The 9,856-nt window shown below is 40.1% G+C and overlaps 1 long non-coding RNA gene across 1 annotated transcript; it reads left to right on the top strand.

Moving 5' to 3' along the window:
- The first annotated feature begins 7,251 nt into the window (after nt 1–7,251).
- LOC124389045 lies at nt 7,252–8,327 on the top strand. The gene is made up of 3 exons (XR_006926507.1): nt 7,252–7,311; nt 8,129–8,167; nt 8,284–8,327. It is a non-coding gene; the product is annotated as an uncharacterized LOC124389045 (long non-coding RNA).
- Nucleotides 8,328–9,856: the final 1,529 nt, after the last annotated feature.

Below are 9,856 nucleotides of genomic sequence, written 5' to 3'. Positions count from 1 at the left end.
TTAAAGCATCATTGGAGCGATAGAAACAATCTGACCGTGCGGGCAGCAGGGGAAAAGGTTAGAACGCTGGAAGGGGATGGTTTACTAGAGGTTAAAAAGAATCAGGCCTGTTTGTCGGTGGCCCCAGCCTATCCCCCGCCCAATAGAAATGGGAGGGGTAGGACTGGAGGAAGGAACCAGGGTGGGCATAAGCCAGGGAGGTGCCACTATTGTGGGAAGGAGGGGCATTGGAGGAGAGAGTGCAGGAAGAAACAGTGGGATGAACAAGGGAGTTCTGGACCATACGAGGCCAAGGTTAAACATTTGACGCCTGTGTTTATTAAACAATATCCTTTATCACCTGAAAAAACTACTGGCATTGACTCTATTTTGAATTCTCTTTTGCAACAGGGCGTTGTCTCCCCATGCGTCAGCCCATACAACACACCGGTTAATCCTGTTCCAAAACCAGATGGCTCGTGGAGATTCACCCAAGATCTGCGAAAAATAAACGAACTGATTATTCCAGTCGCACCAATTGTCCCTGACGTCTCCTCCATCATAGCCTCAATTCCATGTACTCATACAGTCTTTTCTGTGATTGCTCTCTGTTCTGCTTTCTTCAGTGTTCCTGTAGGGAAGGAGACGCAGCCTCTCTTTGCCTTCACACACAGGGGGCAGCAGTACACGTGGACTAGGCACTAAACAGGCACTGCAGGCTTTCCTCGGCCTTATCAACTACTGCCGTCAGTGGATTCCAGACTGCTCTTTGTATGACAAGTGTCTGCGCACTGCAGTGAAGCACTCTGATCCCTCAACCGCGCCCTTGACATGAAATCCGGAAATGCTGGCCGCCTTCGGGGCCTTGAAACGAGCCCTGTGTACGGCTCCCACACTGGGACTGCCTAACTACAGCCTTCTGTTCCACCTGTATGTGGCAACTCAACCAGGAACAGCATCTGGGGTGTTGGCTCAGGAACATGGGGGAGGCATGCGACCTTGTGCGCTTCTTTCAAAATCCCTTGACTCCGTGGCTCAGGGTTTGCCGGCCTGTCTTCGTGCCGTTGCCTCCTGTGCTCTGATGGTAACTGATGCTGAAAAGATCGTTCTATCTTATCCTCTGATTCTGCACACCTCACATCAGGTAACACAGATATTACGCAATCTAAACACACAGCACATGTCTTCCCAACGTCGCTCAAGGTATGAGACTGTTTTGTTGGCCACTGAGCAGTTAACTTTACGTCCCTCGTCTTCCCATGACACTGTAGCTCACGCCCTACAGTGCCTGCTTAACGCACGGGATGACTGTATGGAGGGCTCCGACCATGATTGCCTCACCAAAATTGTCAATGACACCAGTATTCGCCCTGACCTATCCTCTGTTCCCCTACAGATAGGCGATGTTCTCTTTGTTGATGGCTCCTTCTCTAAACCTAGTGATGGTGTTTACCTTTGTGGTTATGCTGTCTGTCGCCTGCCTAACTCTGTCCTTGAGTCTTTTTCTCTCCCTTTCTCCTCTGCCCAGGCTGCTGAACTCTTCGCTCTTACTCGTGCCTGTGTTCTCGTGGAGGACACCGACGTCACCATTTATACTGACTCCCGTTATGCCTTCGAGGTGGCTCACGACTTCGGCCGCATCTGGCAATCTCGGGGCTTCACTACTGCTGATGGCAAACCCATTTCACACGCATCATTAGTACAAGATCTAATGATGCCATACATCAACACCTTCCCACACCTGAGACACCTTTTTTTAGGAATGGCAGATCGATTTCACACACATGCCAAGACAGGGCCCTTTCAGATATCTTTTGGTAATGGTGGATAAATTTTCACGGTGGGTAGAGACTTTCCCCTGTAGCAAAGAAAACGCTAGAGTCGTGGTTCAAAAGCTAACTACTGAGATAATTCCTAGATATGGCATCCCTGTAGGAATTGATTCTGATAAAGGAACCCCATTCACTTCTAAGGTCACTCAACTTCTGTGCAAGGAGCTGAAAATCAGTTGGCATTTCCATATTCCGTACCACCCACAATCATCAGGCATTGTGGAACGCGCTAATCGTACGATAAAGGACAAAATTCGTAAAGCCATGCATGCATCTGGCTCCAAAAATTGGCTGCATGCTCTCCCACTCGTTCTCGCCGATATGCGAATGACCGCACAATTGGCCCTTGATCATATTTCACCGTATGAACTTGTAATGGGGCAACCCTTTCCCCTCCCATGGCGACGAGGCAAACAGGCTGTGGGTATGGGGGACCTAGATGTGCATCTCAGCGAATACGCTGCAGGGTTGCTACAAACATTAGATGATTATTGGACACGGGTAAATGCAAGGAGACCCCCAATTCCGAACAAAAACACTCACCCCTTTAAGGTAGGGGATCGAGTCCTGGTGAAGAAATTGGACAAAATGGGAACACCCTTGGGTGAGACCCCTTACAGTGAACCTGCAGACGTGATCGCTGTGACTCGTACGGCTGTATTAACTGATCTCTTTCCACAGTGGATCCACGCCGGACGACTGAAACATGCCCAAAAGTGATAATTGTTATAAAGATATATACTTAACTGTGGTGTTCTTATATGTCCTAGTGATCAGAAGTAAGAACTGACGGCCATCGGTAGAACTTATTCTTCCACAGAGTTGAAGAGGGGGAATGGTCTAAGTAAGCCCATGGATGACCTCCGTCGCACCTCAGACCTTCCTGTGCCGCCTCTTCGGACATTCTCCACATTGCAGGAAGTGTCGGGAGAAGCAGCGAGGGACTGAACAGCAACCTCTTCTTGAGAAAAGCGCAGCCAGTGACCGGTATGGCTGCCATCATTCTACTACTCCTCACCCTGCTTGGGACAGGGTTACCCGTCCAAGCCCATCCACATGACATTTTGCGTTTGCGAAATTCATCTAATGATCAATACACTGATACATTCATGTGATTATACTTAAAAAGATTATTAAGTATAAAAGAGGGGATTGTTGAAATGTATTCTTTAGTAGCCTTGGCGAACCTTCCTATCTTGACCTTCTTGGAGACAGGATGCTCCTGTCTTTGCTGACCTGTACATTTTGTGCTATCGCGTGACTGGATGTTAGCAGACCAAGGGCGTTCAGTTAGAAGATAGCTATAAGCACATCCTGTTCCCTTTTCTTACGCACATATGTTTCTGACCCCTATCTCTGTCAACACACGATAACTCTGTCCGTGTCGCAATGACCTCCCCGCCTTTCCTACGCACTATGGCTTGGACTGATGTGTACATATACCCTGCTTTGCAGCCCAGTTCTCTGAGCAGTTGTATTGAATAAACCAGACTTGATTTTAATCGTGTGGGTTGTTCTTTCATTGCTCCGGAGCTCCTAAGGCCTTGCAGAGAAGAGACACAGACGAGAGGGCAGGGGATCTTTCTTACAAGTTACCACTAAATTCCTACGTTTTTATTAACCCCAAAACCACCAATTATTTCTAATCTGATCAATATGAAGTATAATTGATGTCTAATGAGCGTGTGTGAATGCACTCTTCTAATGCTTAGCATGCTCAAAATCGGCTTGACAATAAAATTAATTGTTCGACAAAAATTAACAATCGCAACGTCAAAAGGAAGGAATCTACGCCGCTTGACGATGAAAGCCCTTTCCTCTTTTCTGCTGCCAGGTGCAATGACGCGTTGTGTATCTACAGTAAGAATGCGAAGGTTGACGCACACAGATTGCTGTAGAACCAACAATACCATCGTCATGAATTGTACATCTAATAGACAAACTCTTTAACCTAATGCCTTTTTGACATACTGATTGTTATCACACCCATCATCTACTGCGTGATAAGTACTGGTGGACTATATTTTCAAGTATTTAAACCAAGTTGTTTTCTCGTGCTCCGTCTGTGCCCAAAATATGATGTCATGCACAATTCCTGCATGTGTGTAACATTACAGTTTTCTCTATGAGATGCAGAAGTCATCAGTAATTGAAACAGAAAAAGTGCAAGAAAATCTGGTTCTAGGAGAAATGAGTTGCTCTAATGTGATGTGTGATGTGGAATTGTACTGTTTACAGCTACAGGGCCTCAGATGGCATATGTCTGAGTGTGTGTGTGTTTGTGTGTGAGGATGGGATGCTAAAAATATGTATGTATTAGGTGTGTATTTTCGATAAAAAGTGAGTAGCCACAGTGACACTGCACTAACTCTAGTTTATTTTTTTATTTTCTTGGCATTGATGTGTATGTTTTCAAGTTAAACACTAATTGTCAAATGAACGTATTTAATTGATGATCAGAAAATACAGCCAAATGTTGCGCACTCCTACTTGTATTTTTCTATAATTAAAGTCGTGCCAAGTGAGGCAGGACATTCAGTTCAAGGAAGAGACAACCCAGTTGTTAGAGCCAAGAAGCTTTCATTACTGTGTTGCAAATTATATGTAGTGAACAATAAAACGTATAAACGTATACAAATATTTCATGAGTACGTCATATGTCTATATACAAATATTTCACATTTACTGAAATGTGTTCAATGCATAAAGATATAAAAACATTCATCAACATGGATGTATGACCAAAGTTTTACAATGTGAGCTTGCCTAACTTGGTATCTCAGGTTGTTTTTGTTGGCATTCAATTCTAGCTATGCTTCCTGTTTTTTTTTTTCTTTTATATCATCTGCAATTTACAGGAGTGAAACATATTTGATTGACACCTAATTCAGTTAAAGTGCTCACACATACACGCAGAGATATTAAAAAAGTAGGTCATATTTACTTTAGGCACCTGAAGTTGTGCCTTTCTATATATGCAATTCGGGGTAGTTCCTCTTCATGAGTTTAGATGTTTAGGAACATAGAATGCGTTCCTATTTCTTGGGTTGAGGGGTCACAATTGCCTCATCTTGTGTCTTTCGCATGAGCTTTAATTTTACATTTAACCCACCTGTTTTGTGTATACTTCTTAAATATTTATTACACATGGGTAATATATGCGTATAAAAAGGTAAAAAAAAAAGTGTAGCCAATACTTGTCTTCCCTTCTTGAATCTCAAGCAGCTTTCTTGCTAGAACATTTATACTAGTAGGTGTCTGTGATTAATGGGAAAATTCTATTAGTCTCAAAGCATTACAGGTAAAACAAAGAAATCTACTGTCTATAATAAAAATTTAATATTAGATTATTTTACTTATTTTATTTTTATAATCTGTTGACCTTAATTTATAGAAAAATAAGTGATTTGTAATTGTAGCTGGTCAGAAGTCAGTCTGAGGCACCACAAACTTGTAGCTAGCTTATGCAGATGTAGATTAATGGCTTGCTGATATTTACTGAACAGTGGCTGGATTGTATTCGTAATTAAACTAAGATATGGTTCAGTTCTTTTGCTTGTATAAGCAGTTCATTCCTACATTGTAACCTAACAGAAATTTACATTAAAAAAAAGTAATCATGCTACATAAACTGTAGGTTCATTCTGTAGAAACATTGCATTCTGAGACTGATGGGTGTATGGGTTTGTGTAGTTTTTTTCTACTTTACATTTCTACTTTGACTTCAACCCCAACAAACATCATTGTTTGATTTTGGAAGTGATTTGACATTTTCACACTTTGCTAAGTCCAGAGAAAACAGTTCACTTTGTCCAACTTCATCTTAATTAATAAATGGCAAATAGTTGAAACTAGAACTACAATATAAACAGCAGTAATTACACTATTACCCAGTACTATACAATATATTGCTGTGGACAACCCAGTTTGGAAATATTCCTGTAAAAGAATACAGTATGTAGCTGGAAGCCCACCTGCTAGTTTGTAATGTAAAAGTTACACCAAAAGGTTTTAAAGTGATTTCCTGCAGCACATTCATATCTGTTATAGCTTTTTCCCCTTAAGAATGTTCCTGAAGCCTTAATGAAGGCATAGTATGAGAAAGAAAAATGAAAGGGCATGATTTCTGCACAGGTACATAGAGATGATTTTCTGTCATCATGAGTTACATTGAGCAATGCACAGAAAAGTTCACTGTGAAACTTCTGATGTTCACAGCAACCAGCCAGCAGTCGTCTTGAAATCTATATGTATATAGTAATATGTTTTTTTCCGTTAGTTCTTGAATTATTACCAATTTACATACAAAAAACAATAATTTTACACAGGATAATACAGTAAATTTGCAATTGTGGTAACTTTACAAAAATCCTGAAAAACATAGAGACAGCACAAACATTCTGCCATCCCACATTATTGACACACCTTATTTTTGCTTCTGACTTGTAAGTAGGCCACATACTGCACATTCTGGTCCCAATATCATGTGGTTACTCTGTTAATCTATTATGCACAGAATAACATTGAATTGACAGCTTTAAATGTAAAATGCCTTTTCTTGAAAAAAATGGTTTCATCCTCTCAACTATTACTAATCAAGTATTCTGTAGCAATTACAGAATTGTTTAACAAGAAAATCACACCTGGCCAGGTGCATATTTTAGATTTATTTCCTGTTAGGAAATAATATAAATATGCAGATTCTATTCATGTTGTAGACAGTTGCAGTGAAGTACTGTAGACACAACAAAGGTTTTCCACTGACTGGTAAGATTTTATTAAATGTATCAATTAAATTAATTGCTATCTATTAACTTATAAATGTCTTACATTATTTATTAATTAATTAATTAATTAATTAATTTATTTATTTGTTTGTTTGTTTCTTTCTTTGTTTCTTTCTTTCTTTATTTGTTAATTTATGTATTTATTTGTTTTTTAGTTTCAAGCATGTATTTCTTTAGTAAAAAAAAAAAATCAGGATTCAAGATTCTGGATTTATTAAACATGAAAACCTTTTTATTAAATATAAACATGTAGACATGTAGTTACAAGTGGCTGTACCATAATAAATAATGTAGGCAATATATATATATTTTTTCTGTATAACTATTATTGAGTTATTACCATGTAATTGTTACTGTTTTCTATCAACTGGAGAAGAAAGCTTTTGGAAATGGATCAATTTATAAGAGAGTTTTTAACTTAAAAAAACACTGTAAATGTTACAAATCATTAAATTATATTTAAATTAGGCATTTTTTTTCCCTTACATAAATATTCTTTAGACAAGTTATTTTTAATAATTAAAAAAAAACTTATTCTACACTTTATTCGGACTAATATTTATTTGCACAAAGAAATAAATGTAATTATTTATGAAAAAATGCAAAGGCATTCCTTACTCTGACTAATAATATTTCTCTTTTTCAAATCCCAGATTAATTGCTGTTAATGGGGTTCCTACTCCTGACATGCCTGGCAACCCTGCTCTTAATGAGTAAGTCCTTGTTTGTTTTATTATAACGATTGTAATGAAAAGATGTTGAGGATTATATGTCAATAGCCCAAAACTAAACTAAAAGACAGAGAAAAATTATGAGATTGTTAGAATGAAAGCTAGTTTCTACCTGGCATTGACCTGCTCACATGGCTCCTTTCAACTAACCTTTTTTGACATCAAGTCTATTGGCTGGTGTTGTCTGAAATATTTAATAGTTTCCAAATCATCGAAATCTTTTTCCATTTTAAGGATATCAGTAGAACCCTCATATGTTATAAATGTATGAATTAGGCAGGCAGAGGACTCTGTATATGAGACCCTCAATAGGCAATGGGGTTTAAAACTACCTAAACAAAAGCAGGACAAATTAATTTTAACAAAATAAATTACAAAATGGCATTTTTATAATATATGATATGAAGCATCATATATGCATCACCTTTATACATAATATTTGCATCAAATGGTTTTTGTACCAAGACCACAGGGTTGCACCAATCACTGTGGGACTCCTTAATTCTTTTGGCACGTTAGGAGGAGTCTCTATATGCTGTTTTGTATTGTCTTTGTGACCGAAAAGGCATCTCAAAATTTCTAACAACTGGACCTGTGCTCTTGGAAAATGAGATATGGTTGCTACAAAAGCTTGTCCTGTCTCAGCATCTACCTTGCTTACATTTGGCACTGTCATTCTTGTGCCTGCCACAAATTCTCCTGTGTTTCATGTATGTCTCCTGTGTACAACTGGTATGAGGAACAATTGAAATTCTAAAATTATTATGCATATAAAGTATATATCTCTACTCTATGTTAGGTGGGGTGGCACCAGGAGGCAAACCAACAACAGTAACAGGTAATGTTTCATTTTGTAAAAATTTAGAGATTAATTATTCAGAGAATTTTTGTAGAGGTGATTTTTATTGTTATTTCTTCCTCTTCTTTACTTAATTTGACATATAATATCAATAGCAACTACAGCCCCAAAAACTAAAACACAAACTACCACAACTACTACAACACCACAAACAACTACTACTACACCACAAACAAGAATTACACCACCAAAAACACCACCACCACCAGAAACTACAACTACACCACCACCAGAAACTACAACTACCACACCACCACGACCAGAAACAACAATTACAACTACACCACCACCACCACCAGAAACTACAACTACACCACCACCAGAAACTACAACTACCACACCACCAACACCAGAAACTACAACAACTACACCACCACCACAAACTACAACTACAACACAACCAGAAACTACAACTACTACATCACCACCAGAAATGTCTACACCACCACCAGAAACTACAACCACACCACCACCAGAAACTACAACAACTACACCACCACCAGAAACTTCTACACCACCAACAGAAACTACAACTACACCACCACCACCAGAAACTACAACTACACCACCACTACCAGAAACTACAACTACACCACCACCAGAAACTAAAACTACATCACCACCAGAATCTACAACTACCACACCACCACCAGAAACTACACCACCACCAGCAGAAACTACAACAACTACACCACCACCAAAACTTCTACACCACCACCAGAAACTACAACTACTACACCACCACCAGAATCTACAACAACTACACCACCACCAGAAAATTCTACACCACCACCAGAAACTACAACAACTACACCACCACCAGCAACTTCTACACCACCACCAGAAACTACAACTACACCACATCCACCAGAAACTACAACAACTACACCACCACCAGAAACCACAACTACACCACCACCAGAAACTACAACACCACCACCACCACCAGAAACTACAACTACTACATCACCACCAGAAATGTCTACACCACCACCAGAAACTACAGCTACACCACCACCAGAAACTACAACAACTACCACCACCAGAAACTTCTACACCACCAGCAGAAACTACAACTACACCACCACTACCAGAAACTACAACTACACCACCACCACCAGAGCTACAGCTACACCACCACCAGAAACTATAACAACTACACCACCACCACCAGAATCTACAACTACCACACCACCACCAGAAACTACACCACCACCACCAGAAACCACAACTACTACACCACCACCAAAACTTCTACACCACCACCAGAAACTACAACTACTACACCACCACCAGAATCTACAACAACTACACCACCACCAGAAAATTCTACACCACCACCAGAAACTACAACAACTACACCACCACCAGAAACTACAACAACTACACCACCACCAGAAACTACAACTACACCACCAGAAACCACAACTACTACACCACCAGAAACTACAACTACCACCACCACCAGAGCTACAACTACACCACCACCAGCAACTTCTACACCACCACCAGAAACCACAACTACACCACCACCAGAAACTACAACACCACCACCACCAGAAACCACAACTACTACCACCACCAGAAATGTCTACACCACCACCAGAAACTACAACTACACCATCACCAGAAACTACAACAGCTACACCACCACCAGAAACTTCCACA

Source organism: Silurus meridionalis, chromosome 7, assembly GCF_014805685.1.
Source record: "Silurus meridionalis isolate SWU-2019-XX chromosome 7, ASM1480568v1, whole genome shotgun sequence".
Taxonomy (NCBI): domain Eukaryota; kingdom Metazoa; phylum Chordata; class Actinopteri; order Siluriformes; family Siluridae; genus Silurus; species Silurus meridionalis.
Note: the sequence above shows the minus strand (reverse complement) of the source record. Positions and strands in the feature narration are given on the sequence as shown.